The sequence below is a fragment of the Opisthocomus hoazin genome, chromosome 1 (assembly GCF_030867145.1).
Source record: "Opisthocomus hoazin isolate bOpiHoa1 chromosome 1, bOpiHoa1.hap1, whole genome shotgun sequence".
Classification (NCBI taxonomy): Eukaryota; Metazoa; Chordata; class Aves; order Opisthocomiformes; family Opisthocomidae; genus Opisthocomus; species Opisthocomus hoazin.
The window spans coordinates 74326692-74348616 of record NC_134414.1 but is presented as its reverse complement, the minus strand read 5'-3'; the positions used below and the strand labels follow the sequence as shown (position 1 = coordinate 74348616).

The following is a 21925-nucleotide window of genomic DNA, read 5'->3' as shown; positions in this document are numbered from 1 at the left end:
AGGTACCCGTTCAGCTGGGCACACCTTAGCAAAACAGATTGATTACACCTGGGTGAAACCAGTTTGGTCCAATTTGTTCGCTGTGGTTTAAGGGTGGAGACTGGACACAGAGAGCAAAGAGATCAGCTGTTAACATGGAGTCAAAGTACCTATGGTGCATGAGAGACGCAGGAGTGAGCCCAGAAATACACAGGGAGCCTGGGGACAAGGACGAAGGCAAGCTTTTCATTAGTGAGATCCCTTCTGACTGAAGAAGGAAGATGTCGGGTCCACCGTGGAGAGATGCACTGCTTGGTGTGGCGAGGGGGAATTCATCAGAGATGGGGTCCTGGACTCTGAATATACTTTTGGTCTAAATCTCAAGAGTGCTTGAGAGCAATGACAGAACAGGGCTGGGGAAATGCTTACAGGTATTTTATGGTTTTATGCAACTCACTACTTTTATTACACAAGATGAAGTAAAGATGGGTGGGGTTTGAGCCCTTGTGCCTGTGCTCGCCAAGGGTCTAGAACTACCTCCCGCCACCAAAAGTGCAACCTGAGGGCTTACTCTGCTGTGGTTGATAGATTTGCAACTTTAAAGTTGAAAATTTGCTGTGGAAGGGAGAGATGAATATTGTTATGTCAGTGTTATATTCTCTTACATTCCTTTTACAGTGTATTGCTGTATGTGCAGTAGCCATTTAGAATCCTAGTTAATATTAGCCAATTTAATATAGAAGGATATGTGAAGAAAAATAAAATGAGGACTAACTTTTTCACCTGGCATGAGTGTTATGGTGTTCAGACTTAAAAGAAGCCTCTAGTGGTTTTTAATCCAACACTCTCTCTCTATATATAGCTAATTAGTATTGTTGAAATGTTAATGCTTCAGTGGCTGTCAGTGTATCCCAGATTTATTTCCGTGAAACCTGTCATTATCCTGCCATTTCACACCCTCACTTGGGGTGAATCTGCATCACAAATAACTGTGCATATGTAAATGAAACATTAAACTTACACAATTAGAATTAATCAGTCTAAAAATGCAAATTATGAGATCCTCAATCTCTGAAGCAGTACCCAAGTGAGGGAAGGTGACTGCCTACAACAATACAGCATCCAGAGTTTCTCTGAAGATGCCTGGGACATTTATCCGTAAGAGTTACACGAAGGAGCCTCAGGCCTGTGGGTAACTAGTCCGTGGGGACCTAGAGAGAGTGGCAGCGTGCTGGCCAGGAGCAACAGGCACCACTTCAGTTTTCAGCCTGACTTTCATGGAGAAGAAGCCATTTGCTCTGGCTGATGGTGTTAATATTTATCTCACCCTCCCTTGATTCTGAATGTCCTGACCTCTGGAGGCGAGGCAAGGAGGCAAGGGCAACAGCGGGTACGACTTGGCTCTCTGGCTTAGGGCTCAGTGCCGTGGAGAACAGAGCCAGGAGTCACTCGTGTGAATACAGGTCTTTACAGCCTTTCTCATCCCTTTCTTTTGGGTTGAAAGCTTGATTTTGCAGTGCAATACAGCAGAAAATGTCACCAACCCTACAACTGCAGGAGCTGTACTTTGTCACCAACTTTTCTGGTTTTTTTTGGCTCCTGATGATTAAAGCATTGTGAGATCCTGGAGGACTGTGTTGTGTGTGATTAAAGGAGTTGTCCTGATTTTTTTCTAATGCAAAATGTGCCATCTGGGAGTGCTGGTGTCTGTATGGATGGGAAAAAGTCATTTCAAGGAAAGAGCTTCCCTAGAGTTTCTTAAGAAACTGTATAGTCGTAGGTAGGAAATGGGGCCTTACTGTACCCAAGGACTTTCGTCAGGAATCACGATTACGTGCTCTTCATGGCAGAAGCTTCACATATACAAACAGTATCTGACACAGTATAGCATCTGCTGTGTGATAACAGTGATTTCACAAAAATTAGTAATATTTGGCTTTAAAACTCAACCACCTGGAAGTGACTACTTGGTGGTTGCATGTGTGATACTGCTGATTCCTGCGGGAGAGCATTTGGCAGAACTATGAGAACCAAAAAGAAATATATTCTACCACAGCACTTCTGCCATCTTGGGATCTTCTAAGCTTTCTCAAAAGACATTGAGAACTGGTCCATCCCTCAGCCTCAGTCCTGCTAGTCAGATGGAGTTCTGAGGTGGGAACCCCAGGTAACTTTCATAAATATAATTTCTGAGCAATAGTGGTTTGTGTCCTTTCAGCTGTTCCGCTCACCCCAACCACATGTTGGCTCGGAAGCCAAAGATCATTATCTATGTTATGGCTAGGGTAAAAAATAGTTTTGTCGGTGCTTTGGTCAGATTTTGGATACAGTAGTGCCACTATGGTGGTGTTTGGAACTGAGGTTTCAATAAACGTAGTACCTCACATCCTTTTTTAAAATTTTCTCTGAACGTGGTTAAGAATATACACAGGTTCTATTGACAGAGCAACCTTTAGAGTGCATCCTTTCCCAGTTATATGTACAGGGCCAGAAAGCAAACATGAATTTTTATAAAATTAAAAAAGAGAAATCAAACCAACTGTTTTTCTGCCTTCCAAATACAAATGCCCAAAGAAATAATTTTCAAAGTTTACCATCTGGCTGATAAAAGGCACAGAAGATTTTAGCCAGAAATCAGGGAGTCCCATAAATGTATGAACTGATAAGAACAGGGTTCATAACAGAAACAGAATGGCAACCTTAGTTATAGCATTCCTTCACATTCGGATGTTTGTGAATATCTAAGAACACACCCCGTTCTGTTGATCCCTTCTAGGACAAATCCTATTTAAGACAGCACACAAATATGTGTAGCCAGCAATAAATGTTATAGCTATTGACTGTAGCAATCTCAGTGTCAATCTGCAATCTTAGTTAACATACCTCTTGATAGGAGTCAGGGGAGTAACAAGAACAGGAGGATTGACTGCTGCTGGTATATAGATTTTGTAAGGTTTGCTTTCTTGTGACTATGTGTGTGTCTTTGTACACAGCAAAGCTGAAATATGCAGGTATCTGGTGTACTAGACAAAAGCTGTATCGCTTTAGGGAAGTAGAAAGTTGAGAACAGCCATTGATGCAGACAAAGGCAGTTAGTATTTCCTTTATTATATACACAGAGAAATCCACATTAGATGGCATACATTAAGGACCTGGGTTATTGTGGCTGCACACACACACACGCAGAGAGAAGCATGGAAGGAAGGAAGGAATTCAGTGCTATTAATTGAGATTTGTGTTCTGATTTACACTCTCCACGTAAAGAAAAGAAAGAAAAAGCTGATTGCTCCCTGTTTTTCCTGTACACAATCTGTCCACAGTGTTTGTCTGCAAAGAGGAAAGGCTACTTTTGTTTCGTGTGCATCTGTCCTTGCTACAGTGCAAAAATCCTCCTTTGTTGAGCTCAGCAGCAGGAGTGTGCACAGCAGTGTAAGGAATCCAAGACACCAGCTTCTACTTTTTCTCACCTCCCCGGTGGATTACACACACAGCACAACACAGTCATTAAAAATAGTTACACATGAAGTGACCCAGCACCTCATCAGCTTGCTGATGCGTCACTTTAGGGACAGACATGCAGCAGTAATTGCTCTGATAAGAAGAAATTTGTCTTTGTCTGCTCTTCGCACCCCTCCCTGTGTGCTCAGGAGAAAGGGGAACCGGCAGTCTCTCTGCTCGCATCCTTGCCTAACAGCCCACCGGGGCATGAAACAACCCTCTCCTCCACTCTGCACCCTTTGTTTAAAGCGACGCCTTCAAAGAGATATTTCCGTGGGTAGTGGGGAGGGAGGGGGAAAAAAAGGGATATTTACTTACAGAGCAGTAGCGGGCAGTGAATGTCACCTTCTGGACCAGGGGCAGGGGGTCACGTCCATTAACAAGGGTGTAAAGAGGACACCGGCCTGCTTGCGGAGGAGAGCTGTACAGCTAGCCGGGGCTTTCTACCGCCTGCAAAGAGCGGCTCTTCCGATTTCAGCTCTGCAGTCGGTGCTGTGTGGAAAGAGGCTGCTGCCTTCCCCAGCCCAGTGAAACCCCTTTCTATCATTTTACCATATAAGGAGACAAAAGCATCGGAGACACTCATTCTTTTAGGCGCTCTGCAGCTGGCATTTGACACTTTCTCTGTTCCAAGGGTGTCGATACTTCCCCCTTCTGAACATCTTTGTCTTTCTTGGCCCCCTTCCTAAAATAAGGCTTCACCTGGCCCTCCTCCAGCCTTTGTTTCTCTAAACCCCTGATGCTTATTAGTAATGTAGCTTTGCTCAACCCGAGGGGTCGCGCTTTATGGAAGGAAAGGTTTTACAGCAACTCAAACCCGAACATCTATAAGGCTCTTCACCTGGCTGAGAGAATGAAGTGTTTGGCTAAAATTGGTATGAGGCTTTATTAGCTTTGGTTGTTTTGCCTGCTGTGGCTTAGTGCCTTGCCTAGAGAAGAGTGAAATAAGCTGTCTCCCCTCTCCTTCATCGAGAGGTGCACATTTTTCTGAGGAGCAAGTGTGCAGGCATCTCTTTACGAGTGCTCAGAGCCCATTCTTGTTTCTATCCACCCTTCTTGCTTTCCAAGTTCCCCCATAGTGAGGAGGAAAAAGAAGAAAAACAAGGGAAATTAATGAAACCAAAAAACCCCCTTGCATAAGAGGAAGCCAAAGGAACAGATTGTCTCAGCACATGCTCAGGACCCAGTGGAGAGCCCTGCCAGTGGGCACGTGTTAAAGAGAAGGGGAACCATTAATCCTTCTATAACCAGGAACTAATTTTTCTGCTACAAAATCCAATTTCATCTATCAACTATTCTAGCAGAAACACATTCTGTTAATCAAAACAGTGAGGGTCCTGGGAAACCTCCCAGAGGGAAGCATTTGGATCAGAAGCACGCGGGAGATGTCTGCTCTCTGCCATTTGAGGGGCAGGGTGGGGAGGCGATTCAGGGTCATGCTTCACTAATGTCTGGTGCTTGCCAAAGGGAGGTGCTTTAATTTCAGTGCTTTCAGCCTTAAGAGAAACCTGGAGGATGAAAATGTAAAGCCCATTAGCCCGAGGCAGTGTTGCTGTTGTTTCGCACCCAGATGATGCAAGGTAGTCCAATGTCCTTCTGCGTTGGACACAGGGTCCTGGGACATGTCTGGGTGCTTGTGCAGGTGTCCATATGGGTCGGCTAAGGGTTTCTTCTGCAAAACAAACTCCTCCCAGAACCCTGACCTATACTTACTGCCCTCTCATGCACCCAAACAGCAATCAGATTGGGAATGGGGATGAAATTTGTTAGTCAATCTCAGCACTACTCCAAATCAACAAAAGCACAGACAGAACAAAATGGTGGGGAAGGGCCGTTCCTAGTTCTTCAATCAGAAGCAAGCCTCCTTTACAGATGTGAGTTATTTCGATGGCCAGCAATGCCCATGGGTCAGTCTGTGTGTTGCTGCAGCCTTTGCGGTTGCATTTTCAAAACACAGGCATTGTGCCCTGGAGGACCAACCGTGGACATACGGGATTGAGGAGTTTGATTCTGTGGCAATTAAAGCTTATGTAAATCAAAGCTGCTGCACTCCCCAGCCACATGTCCCTGGCTCCTCCCTTGCATTTGCACTGGCACTTGGAAGATGAGTTAAACCAGACAGTGAGCAATTTTCAGTGAGCCCTTGAGCTACCATGGAGCTGCACCTGTGTCTTGGGAGAGCTGCTGGTTGGGTTTCCAGCCCCACCACTGCCTTGCTGGGTGCCCTTGGACAAGACGTTACATCTTCCTGTTCTTTACTTTCAGTGTCTGTAAATAGAGAGCTCAGGACAGTCAAACTCTTGTGTGAGTTGTCAGCAAATTTACAAAGCACTATTTAGTGCAGAATAATAATAATAATAATGATGATATGATGATGATGGTGATGATGTTTCTTTCTTTTAGAGTGAACAGTTGCACAGTGACAACAATAATCATTAATTTCCATCTTAGTTACAGTTCTTACCTCAGCTGTGATTTAGAAGTGCATATAAAGAAGAAAAATGGGCCCTGAAGGTGATCAGATTTGGGCTATTTGAGTCAGTTTATTTACAAACCTTTCTTAAGCAAATTGAATGTTCCAAACATATTATTTGATTTTTTTCAATTCCCATTATATTTTTGTTTCCCTGTCTGTCCATTGACAGCCACTGCAGCAACTCTGCTAGAGATTTTTTGATGTGGTCTGCAGGAATACAATACAAGTGCTTTCTACAATTACAAGTTAAAATATATACTGTCTCCACCTGAAATGGTTTAGTTTAACTGTTGCAGGTCACGGGTTGATTTTAGGAAGATAAGATAATTTTGTCTGATTTAATCTAACATTTCTGACTCCTTGAAGGCAGAAGAGCCTCTGACAATTTAAAACTAGATGATCTGTGGGCTCACTATGGGATTTATCGCTCTGCAGCCACATCAAGACTGTATGAAGCTACAAAAGGGACGAGGGAGAGTTACCGGGCAGCTCCTTCTCTCATCCCATGATGTGGTGTCTGCATTCCATCAAACACTACTAGGGAAGGCAGAGGGAAGCTCCGGCCGCTTCAGTCGGTCCACCACTGCTCACTTTACATTTATATTGTACAAATAAATATTTATCAGTGATTGGCAAATCCCCCCACACTGTCCCACCAGCATCAAATCGACTTGGGGTGGGTGGATGGAAGAAACCAAATTTCCTTCATTGTCAGGGAGATGGGGAGGAAAGTGCTTTTTTCACTGGCAAATTGAATGTTTAAGTGACCTGCTTTTTTTTCTAACAGGGTGCCTGTTATTAAAGTTGAAAATACAAGTACCATTTGGTGCCATTCTGTGATTTAGAAACATACCCTACGGCTTATATATTTCTCATCTATGTAGCATTTATGTCGCACATATTGCTTGTTCTTCAGTTGCCTGTTTGCTTTAAGAGGCTTAATTCTAATGTGGCAAAGGCCATACCTCAGATATGGGAAACAAGATGGAAAACGTATCATTTTCATAGCAGGACCTCTCAATGATTTTACTAATCCTTCAGAAATCTCACTTCAGCTACTGGGTTGATGCTGGAATAGCTACCGTTTCAGCACTTATCTCTATTTCTGTCTGAAAAGAATGAACAAAGAAAAGTAGTGGAAAGAGGTGGCTGGAAGTGGAATATTTCTATCTCCCCCAGTTTGAGTCACGGAGAAATCTGATGTCTCTGAGAGGCAAGGGAGGTGGAAAGATACACTTTAAGGTTTGAAAATGGGTAAGCTACTGACTGATTCCTTCCACCAGCATTTTATCCTGGAAACTGTTAAGTTACTTTATCAGAATTCAGCAAATCCCTGTCTGATGCTGGAACCTGTATAATACAAACTTCCATTGAATATGAGAGGATGCATTTAGGAGACCTGCTATTTTTGGCACTGCTGCTTAGGAAGTAATATAAACTCATGCATAAGTTGCATTTTAGTTCATTAAACCTAAAATAACAGCCAGTCAATATTATTTTTTTCTGAAATCTCATTCTCATAAGAGATTCTCAGATATGTAGCTTTCCCCAAGCATACAAGGAAAATACAAAGGGTAAACAGATTTTTTTTATGTATGTATTTTCTCTCCCCATTCCATTTCTCAGGCACAAGGCTTTTTGCGACATTCTGATCTTCCTGTCTGCCTCTAGGTGACTCAGTCCTCAAGTAGAAATACTCAGCAAGTAAGGAGTAGAAGTTTCACACACTCTGATGAAGAAGTGCTGGATACCTTCAGACAATCCATTAAACCCACTGCAGCCAAGGCAGATAGGGAACTTTACACGACATGTAAGTCTGTCTGCTTTGGGTTGATGCAAGACTTCTTTTGTTTTGGGGAAGATATTTAGCCTAAGTCAATGTGAAAAGCTCAGTGTTTTAGAAACTCCAATCTAATATGGAAAAAAATGTTTCCATGTTTGTTTTCTTAATGTGTTTGAATAGTTTTCACATACAGTCTTAAACAATTTCCTTCAATGAATTTAGAGAAAGGTTCCATGGCTCAGTAGCACCAAAGAACTTGTGGTTTTGTATAGGAAAAGTTATCCTCAGAAGGATAATGTATTGCTATGTGATAAGAGAGATGATACTGACTCAAATTCAAGGATGTTTCTGTGATACCATGGTCTGGGATGGGGCTGAAAGCAGTTTAGACCATTATGGTCAGTTTGGACAAAGATTTTATTCAGTTTTTAAAGTCAGTCAGGACCTCCTTTTATACCCAGTTAGCTCCTGTTTCATTCAGAGAAATCTATCTCCTGAAAAAGAGGTCTCAAAATGAATGTAGCAGTGACACACTCGTCAACATGTGGCCTGCCACTGCCTATGTAATTGCTCCTATGCCCCTTTCTCCATGGACAATTGAGATGTAGAGATCATTTGCAATGCAAGACGGAGGCAGAAAAACAGCTATGTCCCTGCTGCTGCTGCTGCTGCTGCTTTCCTCTGTCACAGCTGGACATACAAACAGCTCTTGACACTGATGAGTGGTGGAGTATAAATTGAAGGGATCACAGGGGAGAAAAGAAATGGTGTTTGACAAAGGAGCAGACAGCACACTAGGCGAAGCTGCAAGGAGCAAGCCAGGGTTTTAAAGAACTGCTATGGAAAATCCCTCTTGGTGGTAGCTGAGTTTTCAATATCTTGGAAAGCTGAGGCACCAAGTTATAGGACTGACCGATCCTTCACTGGACAAGCAGAGTCCTCAGAAAAGCCATCCCAGGTTCTCATGGATTAAAAGAAGCCATAAAAGCCATTGCAGGATAAAGGCAGCCCATCAAACAACTCCCCAAGCATCAGGTGTCCCGGACATTCTGGAGATATGGAGATCTCCAGATCTCCCCTGGAGAGCCCTCACCAGGCTGGTAACCAAGTGAAGGATAAATCATGAAAAGTTGTAACGAAGCAAGTGGAAAGCAACAATTCTTGTCGAGTATAAATCTTCTCCTTCCTTACTTTCCCTATCATTGTTTCTCCTTCTTTCCCCTCACTAGGGAACAGATGGTGCCTCTACTTTTAAGGAAACCAAAGTGAAACTTTTTGATCTTTTCTGTCCTCAACCTCTTTGGACTCTAAGCATTCCCTAAACTTCTCAGCTCCACAGTTTGTTCATCTGCAACCACGATAGAGAGCTTAGTGGCATGTCTTTGGAAGGGCTTTGGGATCCAGAGACAGCCTGTGACAAGAGGTGAGCGGTCTTTAGAAATGATGAGTCTAAATGACGACAGTGCAGAGACCTATGCAGAGGAGCTGTTGCTCCTTTCCTTTCCTCTGGATTCAGCTTGATTGCTACATGGGGCCCTGAGTATGACAGATGGGACGAGGCTTTTGGGTTTCCTACCTCTGCGGGTGGAACTTGGGGTGTCAAATTACTACAGAGTTTGCAGTAATTGCTGGTCTTCCAAACTAGCAAATACTACCCCTTAATTTAGGATTTATTCCTTTTAGTATAATCATGATTTATGGTTCCCTGTTTCAGACACTTGAAACAAGCACAGTGTGATTGTTCCAAAGAACTAATCGTTCTGCGCTTCTGATAATACAAGAGACATGCAATTCTGTACAAAATAGCTCACATACCTAGTATTTCCCACAGTGTTCCCAGCATGCTCCAGTGTTTTTAAGCAAAGTCCCCTTTCCAGATTCTTCCCCCTCCCGCTGCCCCACTGCTCATGGCTTCTTCTTCAATACCTTACTTCTGTGTGAATAATTCCCTTCTGCTCCCCTTAGTGCTTTTTCTGCCTGAATCCCTGACATCTTTTATGGCCCTCTACAAATAGCCAGCAGCAACGTTTTCAACTGCCATTTCCCCTTATCAGCCAGCCAGAGGCCCAAGGAGCTACTGAAAAAAGAGAGGTTTGTAGAACTGAGCAGTTGGCAGACGCCTCAAGAACTTATCGAATTCATTCCGAAGGCAGGAGTGACAACATCTATCTCATTCCTGGCAGATCTTTGTCTAATTTGCCCTTAAGGATTAATGTTAGGACTCCATAACCTCCAAAGTCAAATAAGAGTAAGTTTTGTCAGTAGAACACAGACAACAAAAAACAGAAAGAAAGAAAAAGACATTCGGACTAGAGTTTTCAGTCCAACATTCATGCCTGTAAAGGATGATTATTGTCAGGCAGAACCTGTAATTTGTAGGTGTTTGGATCTTGCCACAGAAATATGAGAATCATTGAACAGAAGGGTTCCTCCAACTCATTATCCTGTTCCTGGGGCCTAAGAAGTGTCTTGGGAAGAAAGTGAGAGTAGCCTGTAGTGGTATCTCCTCCTCATTGTCTCCCAGCATCCAACAACTATTGGCTCAGGGATTTCTCAGCCTGGAGGGAGCATTCATGTTGAATATCCCTTCCATGAACTTGCACAGTTCCCTCCTGATTCCCTGAAAGGAAATTCACAGTTTCCTGTAACCGGTAGTTCTACTCTATGTTGTTGAAGAACCATCTCCTTGTGTTCATCTTGAACATATTACCCACTAGCTCCATCTGATGCCTTCTAAGTCTTACATTTGGAGAGATAATAAGCAACTGATCTTTATTCACATGCTACAGGCTGTTAATGTCTTTGTCAACCTTTATCATATCTCCCCTCAGCCATCTTTCTCCTAGGCTGGAGACTCTCAGATTAATTAGTCACTCTGTATGAAAGCTATTCTCTGTGTTTCATCACCCTTCCCCAAGCTTTTTCCAATATGACAATTTAATTTTTCATTTGAAGTGGCCAGAACTTTAACATTCAATTTGATTTTTGGCTGATTTTGACCACTGAGCAGTTTTTTTTGTAAACTTCTATAACCCACAAATTTCACACCCAGGTGGTCAGCTCAGAATCATTACTCTATAACTAAAGTTACATTTTTCCCCATGCGCACTGCCTTTTGCTTATCTAGATTCAGTTTAAGATACTGTTCCAATGACCACTTGTCCTGTTGCCTAAGGTGCTTCTGTTTCTCAGTCTTAGTAGAATTTAGGTTAATAAACTCATATTAATCTCCCTTTACTGTAAGAACTGCTTGTTTATCTTACAACCAATTTTATGCAATACATGCAAAGGTCTTCCCTCTTATCCTGTGGCTGCTTATGTGTTTTTAAGGGTGCTTGGTGAGGGTCCTTGTTGAATACGTGGAAAAGTACAAGTAAGCAGATGCTGCCCAACAAAGATCTCCCGTATCTGCATGCTTCTTATCATCTTACAGGAAGCCAATGGGTTTGTAGAGCATGATTTCCCTTTACAAAGCTGTATTGAATTTCTCCCAGTGTATCATATTTATCCATCTTCTCCACCCTGTGTAGTAATTTCTACTAAATTTATCGAATTTACCAGGCTCTAATTCCTCCATTTTCTCTTGTAACCATTTAAACAGTCTGGCACCATATTGGCTACTTTCAGGTGCTCAATTCTAAGCCTGTTTTAAATAAGAGGCCATACACTATTATCATTTCAGCTAATTCTTCCTTGAATCCTTTTAGATCTCTTGGGTGAACACCATCTGGTTCTAACATTTTCTTCCTATTCAATTTGTTTATTTGTTCCATACCTCTTCTGTAGACACTTCAGCTTGAAATAGATCCTCTGACAATCCCCATAAGGAAGAGTTCTGCTGCGGGAAGCTTTCCAAGCTTCTCAGAGTGAACACAGGAGCAAAAAGAATTTCATTTAGCTTTTTGTGTTATAGTCATCTCTTTCCTGAGGACTCTTATTTGCACCCTGGTTATCTATTGGCCCTATCATTCCCCAAACCATTCAACTTGCCTAGTATTCAAGAGAAGCATACAGTTACAAATCACTTCCCAGATTACTTCAGACTCCTCATAGTTTGATGTGAGTAGAAACAGTCGCCTCCTCCAATCTGAACACAGTTGGGGACCTCCTGTTTTGCAGAGAGATCCTTCTGTATGGCAACAGTTATTTTTATGCTCAGCCACTGTTTTTATATACTACAGATAAACTGAGAGGGTCTGAGATGTAGGCTTAGACATATATTATGACTGAAAATATGCGCTTAGATTGTGCACTTTGAAGTAGAGTCCTTGCTGTTGATCCTCTTAGACCTGTGCTTACTTTGAACTGTGTAAGTGCTCAGGCCCTTAAATAATAGGATTAAAGCAATCATTTAGTTGTTGATGTGAATTTCATGTCTAACACTTCACATAGAGCTGAAAAAATATACCATCCATTGTCAGCCTGATAGACGTATGAATTGTGTTTGTCCCTGCCAAGATTATACTCACATGGCTGTCTAGTGGAGTTACTGTCTTAATGTGAATGAAATTCAAATGTTGTGAGTAAAACAAAACAAAGGTTTTTAACAATGGCTTGTCTTGAAGATAATGTGTCTCATGCTGGAAGATCAGTAATTTTTTTTTAATCATTAGAGAGGAGTCAGAAAACACATTATAAAGCAGCACTAGTACTTTAATTTATCCCTAATGGCTAACCATAAAGTCTAGCAAGTTCTTGCTGGGTTGCTACAATACAAATGCCTTACACGACTGAGCACTGTCCGTCTGGCTGGCTGCTCCCAGGAGAGCACCCGGTCTGCAGTGATGCTGGCTCTTCCTTATATCCAGAAGGATTTTCAGGAATCCAGACCCCTCATTTGCAAGGAATAGTTCCTAACATTTGGATGTCCAGAAAAACACTGTGAGGAAGGGGCTGGCTTATCTGGCAGCAGATACAGCATTGACAGACAACAGAAACTTCACTTGCAGGAGAGGGCAGAGGAAGACCTGGGAGGAAGGCAGGCTGCTCTGCTTGGGAGCCCACAGCAGTTCTACAGCCATGCCCATGATCCTTCTCCTGCCAGCTTTCTGTGTGACCATGCCTCGGACCCAGGGCTGTTTGCGCTTCCCTTTGGCAAGCTGCACAGCCACCCGGCATTGCATTTGCACAGACAGGGGGAAAGGCAGAGAGGTGGCATGGCTGTAGGTACTTGGGCAGGAATCCAGGCCGAGGGTCTGGTCGCAAATTGTCTCCCAGCAGCCGGCACAACCACCTGCGTAACCGAACCCTAACCCGTTCCAGGCACGAAGATCTGGATGTGCCCATGCCCTTGGCGTGCTAGATCTCTGCTAACTCAACTGCTCTCATTCAATAAATGAGGAAACCATTACCAAAAGCAGGCAGCTGGGAGGAGTGACAGATTCCAGTAGGAAGCGATGATAACAGGAGTAAGGTATGGCTGGGACAAAGGGAAGACCATGCATGGACCCAGACGATCCCCAGCATGCAAGCTGGGTGCTCCTGCTCATTGTAGTGGGAGAAGATGGCCCAACCACACCACCCCTGTGTGTGTGCTTTGCCAACAGAAGCAAAGTGAGGGCTGCTGAGAAGAAAAGGATGGATGAGCAAACTGCCTTCACATACTGCAACCTCCTTGTGCCAATGACAGGGAGATCTTCTCAGAGTGACCGCATTGCCTATTCCTCTGGCCCCTCTGCCTTCCCTGCCTGCATCTATACCAGTAGCTTGTGGCTGGTGCTGGCCCAAACACAGTAGGGGATGGTCCACGCTGTCGAACTGTAAGTGCAGCCCCTGGCCTGGTTGAGCCCAAAGCCGCCATCACTCTCCCAAGAGATGTCTAGCATGGCCTGAGGCATGGCCTGTTCACAGGATGGCTCCTAACAGGATGGTGGGTGTGCCCATCTCGTTTGGCCTGGGAAGACAACTGTGCTGATGCTAATTGCCCTCAGGGCCAGTATTTTGTTATATAACAAACTGTTTCTAACTGAAGACAAGACTAGCTAACAGAGAAACATGACAGTAAATCAGATCTACCTATTTTCCACAAGGATTTCATTAGAAAACCTGTTTCTGAGATTTCTGTGCTTTGGTTGATGTAATCTGTTCCTCTACCTCATGCATGGTTTGTTCCTCAGGGTCAGGAGAAAGCCGTTTTGGCCCATTCTAGTCCCTCTTTGAATCCTTTTCTGCCTGTTCTGTGGTCCCTTCATCTTCAGACCTGCTGGAGTGTGGATGTAAGATCCTTGAAACCATTTTGCTGCTTGTTTTTCAGGCGTGTGCTGGAGTGCCACCATCTAGAACCACTGTCTTCCTCACTTCTGTCTTCCTAAAGATCTTCTTAAGCAGAACAACATGTCTTTTTACTGTGGACATCATATATTATGTTCATGTAATTAGGTCCATATAATTATACCCTCTGCTTATCCACCAGTACTCCACAGCAACAAATAATGTATCCTAAGACACTAATTGCACAAATAAATTTGGATCCTCTTTAGGTTATGAATCTGCAAGTTATTGAACTGCGAGACTTAAATAAGGTGACATTACAAATAACACCATGGATTTTTTTAAGGCTGTGGTCTACAAAGATATGTGAATATTATTTCCATGAAACTCAGAAATGCTTCTGCAGCCAATCTTGGAGGCCTCAGAGCAAAACTCTTACTGAATTTTGTGAGACGGGGGGTGAAACAGTTTACAAATGCATGACCTTGATATCAGTCCTGGTACGAAGTTCCAATTGTCTTTTACAATAGTTTTTTTATAATAATTGACTATTTTCCCATTGATTGCCTAGCTAACAAACTTACATAGGCACCTTCCATTATTAGAGAAAGTTCTGTTCTTTTTCTTACTTTAAATGGTTAGTCTAAAATGAGAGACACCAGTGTCCTAGCTGGCTGATTTTCATTGTTACCACAGTCACACTGACCTCTTTCAGAAGAAGTCCAGTAAAATTATCGGGAATGCAAGTCTAACTCATAGCATCAAATCAGGAAAGTATGAATCTCATGCAAAACTTCTGCTTTCCATTAAAGACTTCTACAAAAAACTGTTAATGTTTCCATTGCAATCTCCAGTTTTTCAGAGACCTTCAACTTTGCACAAAAAGGTGCACTGCATTGAAACTTTTTCGAGTACTGTTGGCTGAAAGGACTATTGTCATTACAAATTTTCAAATAGGTTTGTGTCATTTTCTCCCTGCAGATGAGAATGGGTGGTCTAGAGAGCCATCATTGTTCGGTCCCTCCTCCAAACTGTCTATGCTTTTTGATAACTTAATTCCTGAACAAACTTTCACATCCTTTTGTTTTGAGACAGAAAGTAATTTCTGCAGATTATTGCTCTCTGTTACAGGCCCACCAAGTGAGGAAAAATTCTGAACAAAATATTTCCACTTTCTACACTCATTCTTGTTTCCACCAGAAGCACTTCCCATTCATATGACGTGCTCCTTCTGTGCTCTGGGTCCCACTTTGCACCTGGAAGCAGACTTTCAAGAGTTCCTACAGCTCCAGGAGAGCCTTGGTTCACCTCTTGAACCTCCAGAGAATGCCCCAGAATACATCAATATACAGGAAAACCAATACAAGAATTAAAAAGGACCGAGAAGTTTGAGAAGTAAGTACAACTCAGTTCTTGTTACAGAGAGTCTATATTACTAAAGCACCCCAGTTCATAAAAGTAGAAAGGAGGGGGGAGTTTGCAGATAGCAGTCAGGAACTTGTGATAACAAAGTCTGTTCTTCGATCAACAAAATGCTTTATGTAATCTTTGCAAATAACCTATAGTAGCATCAATGTCACCTCATTTTAACTGACCATGTTAGCTGACTCAAAGAAGCCATCCATGACCCCACTACAGCGGATGGAGAAAGAGAGGTACCTGCAAGGGGTGATTTGTTAGACACCTACTGAGGATGAAATGAATTGTCCTGTAGATGTGCTTTTCTTCCCATGTTGAATCCAGCTGGCTAGTTCAGACAGACACCTGACCCCAGATAGCTAAAGAGGGGCAAATATGTCCAGGCAGAATTCACACGCCTGAATTCAGCTGCTGTATTCCCCCCTGCTGAATTGAACAGACCTGGACACAATAACGCTCGTGTTGGTTGGAGCATTTTTAAGGCAGATGAAAGGAAGAGAGTGGAAAGTCTCTCTCAAGGATTTTTTTGGAGCCCTGGCTCACTGTAGCCCCGAGCTGGGTCTCACAGCCTGCCAGTCCTCACCAAACTGCAGTACTTGAGTCTGCCCTCAGATCTGGCCCTTACTTCTCCTTCCTGAATTAGAAAAAGTGCTACTTTTCTCCCTTAAAAGGATGTTGAGAGACAAAATACTCGACGATATGAAGTGTCGGCCATACAAGTACGTAGCACACAATGTGTTTAACCTGTGCTCATCCAAATTCCCAAGCCAGGGCTTACATCCAGAAGTCGAAAACTACAGCAAATAGAGTTATTCTGATAGCTTCCTCCCTCTGACTGTTCTGTACCAGGAGTGCCATGCTATACAGCGTTGGCACATCTCTCTCTTTGTATTATAAGCTGTGTCCTAACCCCTTGAGTGTCCTGCTGCCTTCTGCACCCAGTGCCGAAGTATGTGGGGCGTGTTGCCGTCGCTGGACTTCACGCATAGGAAATCACGACACTCAGCATTTAAGAAATGGGATAAATGACAGAATAATGGGCTTCTGTGTGCTGGTATCTGTGGATTGTAGGTATTCCTCTTTTCTTATGGTAATCTCTAGGCATGCCGGGCTTTGTTCCCCTAGCTGCAGACTACCAAAAAGGAGCACCAGTCAATGTCACCTACTTCCCTCCAACAGTAAGAATGCAAATTTCTAGCGAGACTTTAGTGAAAATCTGTTAAGCTTGACAGGGAATATGCTGATCTGAAAGCCCACTGGCTTTGTTTATGAAGTGTGTGAAACAATTTCTGTCCCCATGTCTGTGCCCATTCTACTCCCATGACAACATGGTTTGATAGTGTACTTATTTTCCTTTTTTAAAAGAGAGTTTTCCTCTCATTTGTTGTGATATGGAAGTTTCACAGAGACAGCAGGAAAAAAATATTATAAAAGAGAACCGTGGCTTCACACAAAATGTTACTGAAAATATAAAGTGAAATAGGGGGAAAATATTTTTTCTTCTAGCTCTTCGAGTTTCACTACTTCTTGGTGACATGTGTTAATGGTAGCTGGTAAATCAACCTGCAGCAGAAACATTTTGAGTTTTATGAAGTTGATAGATCCCTTTAAAATGCGTATGGTAGTGCTCCTTCCATGTTTGTGTCAGAGCAAGCTGAGCAAAACCAGGCAGAATTGCCCCAACTACTTTCAAAAAAACTAGGACTCTGTGTAATATGAGCTATGCTTCTCAAAGCTAATCAGTGTTAGATGATGAACATTGTTGAAATAGCCTGAGATTTATCAGCATGAAACTGTACTCACTGTGACATAAAGCCAAAGATAAAATATTGCAGCCAGTAATAATTCATCTCGCTGAAAAACAACTGTGTCAGAGTGCCTGTGCTCTGGTTAGACAATACACAGCTACAAAAAAGGAAAACTCGTAAGGAAAAATGTGAAAACGTGCTTTGGTGGTGCAAATCTACACCAGTTTGATGCTATTAAAATTAGAAGGAAAGGGAGGAAGTCTGAGCTTTGCTAAAATCAGTGGACATTTCTCAGAAAACTCCCATTGATTTCAGTGGGGCCAGGACTTCACCCCCAAGTCAGTCTTCACATCCCCTTCCTTCTCTGGTTTTCTTCCTCGGAAAAAAGGCCTTTTACATTTTCTGTATTAAAGAAGTGTTTGAATGAGTCTGCTCCCTCCCAGCCTCTTGCCAGCTGTAATCAAAGGTCTGCCTTGTTCTGATGGTTTGCTGTTTGGAAGGGAAAAAGTAAAGTTATTCATCCATTAATCATATTTTCAAATGCTAGGTAGAACAAAGTATTATTGTTGGAAAGACTGCCTTTAGAATGGGTTCACTCTGGGAACAGGCATTTGGTCTTTTTGTATTATTTCACTTTTAAATTCAAATCCAGTGAAAAATCACTGCATTAGTATGTATGTTCCTGCATTTTCTCAAGCCAAAGATCTTTAGCCAACATACTTTTTAAAAAAAACCCTAATGTTTTGCTGCATGTGGTTGGAATGCTGCTTCTGCTTCTTGTTTTTAAGAGTGAATATTGTCAATACACCAGTGGCCATACTTTAACACTAAGTACTCAACCAGAATGATTTTGTTATTTTTATTGTTTTAGCCTGAGGCTTGGATGGTAGACAAGGAATTTGAGGACATGAGAAAATTTCTAGTATGGGAGAAGTGAGACTACTCTATAAAAAAATATTAGTTTTGTACATGATTTCTTTATTGCACAGTTTACCACGGAGGCACATCAATTTAGCTTAATAGCAAGATCTTGGAAAAAAAAGACCAAGTGAAGCAGCAGGTCCGACTAAGGCGGCTGCCAGCTTCTGCTAGTGGCCTGCTAACAGTCAACACTGTCCTCTCTGGTGGGACGTGCTACCTTTGGGTTCCAGCCAACTTACAAAACTCATCTCACCAGTGCTGGGGAGCAGGAGATTGGAGCTCTGTGCAGATCTGAACAGAGCAGACCATGGCCTAGCAGCGAGACTGTTACTGCTGGAGAAGAGAGGCATGTCCAGAGGTGCCGGCTGTGGTGTCTGAAGACGTTAAGCCTTCCAAGCCATCCGTGCAGGGACAGTAAGCCTCGAGATAAGATGTGCATGTGTGCGGACAATGTGGTATTTTACATTCCTTTTTTCTTCTGCTTAAGGTCTGTGCTGTTCTTCACATAAAAGGCGGAGCAAGCTTGTTCCTAAGCATGTTGTTTCAATGCTGTCTACACTGACAGTCATGGGCTCATGCTGGCTTAAGTCTGGAGAGCTCAGCAGGATGAGACATGCTAACTGAGGACTTCCACTGTGGGAGTGGGTCACCATCCCAGGTGAGGCTCAACATGTGGGGGCACCTACAGAGGCTGCGTCTGGGCTCGCAAATCGAACAGGACCTCAGGATGCTCCCAGGCATTGAGACTTCGTCAACCATGCTGGTCGGCTGCATAGATGCCAGGTAGGGCTCTCCCACCTGGGCATGGCTTTGGAGCAAGCCCTGTCCCTAGGACATGTTTTGGATGTGGCTGCTTGGTTTCAGAGGCCAGGGGCGTGTAATGGCCCTGGCACGAACGCAGGGCTCTGTCTCCCGTGGGATCATTGCCGGGCATAATACATGCACTGCTGTGGCAGCCTGAGAGACAGCCCAGGAACCGGACCCAGCTGCTCCACGTCCACCAGCCCGATCAGCACCCGATGTAACCACCCACTTCGCAGCTACAACTGGTGGATCTCCAACAGCTTTGGACTGACTAAGGACCTGCCCTTTTGCCTGTGAAATCCCCTCTTAGGAATTGAGCCCAATCCCAAATGCTTTGAAGTGAGCTGACCATTCCTAGAGTTTGAGTCTTGAGGTTGGGTCAGGTCTAAGGAGTCCTGCTCCCCAGAGGGTGCCAGGGACCCATGACCTCATCAAAGCCTGTGGAGCAATGCTCAGCATTTTGAAATAAACCCTTTCATTTAATTTTCTAAATAATGGAATAGTAAATAAACTCTAGTGCCAGATGCGATAGCTTTAGTTGTTGGGCTAAAAGTAAATTAATATTTCTTACCTTCATGTCATAATTCATGATCCTTGGATGAAAGAACCTTTTGTTATAAGAATGTTTATATTAAAAATGCATGTGTACATGCATCCAAACAAATGTACACATATGCACAAACAATCTTATTTTTCCAAAGAGGTCTTCTTTTATTGGCTTCATTTGAAAATTAATGCTCTCATAAGATGAGGTTAAAAGTAATTTAATGCAACAATGGCCTGATAATTGGCATTTGGCAGTTATTGTTAATGCTATTTTACAGGCTGGTTCTGACGAATTCCTGCTTTGACATCCAGTTACGTTTCAGTGCTTCGCTTTCTTTTCCCTTTCCCCACAGCTGCTGTAATCCATAACAAGTAATTGTTTAAACACGAAATCAGCAAGCATCGCCTGTAATTTGCCTTTCTTTCTTTCACGGCCATTAGGAAATGGCCTGAAAGAGGGGGGAAACGTAAAATGTTCCTTTTGTCCCCTTTTCTTTCACTATCTATTCATTTTGCAAATATTCATCATAAAGAAGAAAATGCTGATAGAGGGAAGAAAAAAAAAATCACCTAATCAAAAGCTTTCTGCCTGAAGTCATTCAGTTTGCTATTCAAACCAGAGAAGTGTCTATAGTTAGACATGGTTGTGTTCGTCGAGAACATGAAAACATGACAGCGTATTATTAGTGCAGAAACTAAAGAGCAGCTGTTAGTTAGCACCTGGTTCCCAACAGCAGACTGCAAATACAAAGACAGACGCTCTGTGTGTGCCCTGGCAGCAAGAAGGGAACAAACATCTTAAAATACACTTTTCCCGTAAGAAAGCAGCGCTCCCCTCATGATGTCTACACAGTGCTTAGAAATTGTTGCAAAGGGAAGGTGAAAAGGAGAAAAAGGCCCAAAAGGACAGGGAAAACTAAAATAAGTCACTGTCTTACCTTGCTGCAGCTTGGTGCTGCCTCTGCTTGTGAGTCTGCGAACGAGAGAGGACGGGGACGGGCAAGCTGCTTTATTGGATCGCCCAAACTATGTGTTTAGTAATTAGACTGTTAGGCATTCATGCTTCGGAGGAGCTATAAATATAATATCTCCGAGGTACCAGCCATCCGCAGGAGATAAGGACTGCAGCACCTCTGTGCTGCCAGCCTTTTAAGGCATCAGAGCCAGAGTGGCACGAGGCCCCCGATGGAAAGGGCTGCTGAGCTCCTGAGCAGCCCTGGCCCTCCGCTCTGCTCCTTTGGGGAGAGCCAGCGCTTAAAACATGCTCACCTGCTGTACAAGAGGTCCTGTGAGGGACCCCAAGGGGCCGGTGATCTTTCAGGACCTGATATTTTGGCTGAGCTACGAGCAACTCTAACGTTTCAATCAGATTGTCTGTCGGGGGTCCGAGATTGACAGAAACACCCCAGAAAATGCTGACTGCTCTGTGGGTGTAACAAATTCCAACTCCCCTTTGTCTGTCTGTCTGTCTGCCCATCCCCGGTGTGCAGCCTTGTTGCAGGGGAGTCCGTGCCTCCTGTCCTGCCTAGTTTTACCCCTGCACTGCCTAGTGTGGGGAGCGGTAGTGCCACTGCTACCATTTCACAGCAAAAAAGACAGCAACTTTAGAAACTATCCTGAGGTCACAAATTAAAGCTGCGTGGGCAGCTGGGCTGTAGCTCAGGAGCGAGCTCTCTAACCCTAACCCTTCCCGCTGCAATGCAGGTGTGATGCTGGGTGAAGGGAACACTTGTACATGTAAGGAGCAACAGATTAGGGGTGGAAAAAAGCTCTTCTGGTGGCTCACGTGGGCAGCACCTCTCTTGCTCCGGAGGAAAACCTGTCCAAGCAAGGCTCAGTGCAGAGGTGGGGTTACAACCTGCCTACCTCCTTGCCAATATTGGGTCCATCTCTGCATTTCAATGTACTTCTGCAGAGAAAGTTGCAGCAGAGATACGGTCCTAGATGTGAAATTGAACTATTTTAAGGTGGTTTTTTTTAAGAGGAGGAAAAGGAAAACCTTTCTTGAAGACAGCAAGGTGAAGAAATAGCATCGGGCTGCCTCCACGTGCAGGCAAATGACTCTTCGTTACACAGCAGCATACTTCTCTGAAGAAGTACTGTGCTGTTGAACTGAGATTGCTGTAGTTCCTCCTCCCAGCTGAAAGCGGGAGTATTTGCCAAGGCCTTCGATTTTTTAGCTAGATTTATTACTTCCATAGTCCTGAAGAACCTCTCATTCCCTTCATCTCCCTCTTCTTCTCTTCTCTTCTCTTCTCTTCTCTTCTCTTCTCTTCTCTTCTCTTCTCTTCTCTTCTCTTCTCTTCTCTTCTCTTCTCTTCTCTTCTCTTCTCTTCTCTTCTCTTCTCTTCTCTTCTCTTCTCTTCTCTTCTCTTCTCTTCTCTTCTCTTCTCTTCTCTTCTCTTCTCTTCTCTTCTCTTCTCTTCTCTTCTCTCTTCTCTTCTCTTCTCTTCTCTTCTCTTCTCTTCTCTTCTCTTCTCTTCTCTTCTCTTCTCTTCTCTGAGTGCTGGTTGAGCAATAGTCTGTAGGAGATAGTGTCAC

General features: G+C 43.4%; 1 protein-coding gene across 4 annotated transcripts in view; it reads right to left on the bottom strand.

Moving 5' to 3' along the window:
- The window catches only part of FHL2 (four and a half LIM domains 2), a 44782-nt gene extending 24389 nt beyond the window's left edge, over positions 1-20393 (bottom strand). For 2 of the 4 annotated variants that reach the window (XM_075425923.1, XM_009941004.2), the window contains exon 1: positions 3796-4009. The gene's annotated coding sequence lies outside the window, so the exon portion shown is untranslated. Of the gene's footprint in view, positions 1-3795; positions 4010-20322 lie in introns of those variants that run through there. The other 2 variants (XM_009941002.2, XM_075425934.1) reach the window with 2 other exon arrangements.
- Positions 20394-21925: the final 1532 nt, after the last annotated feature.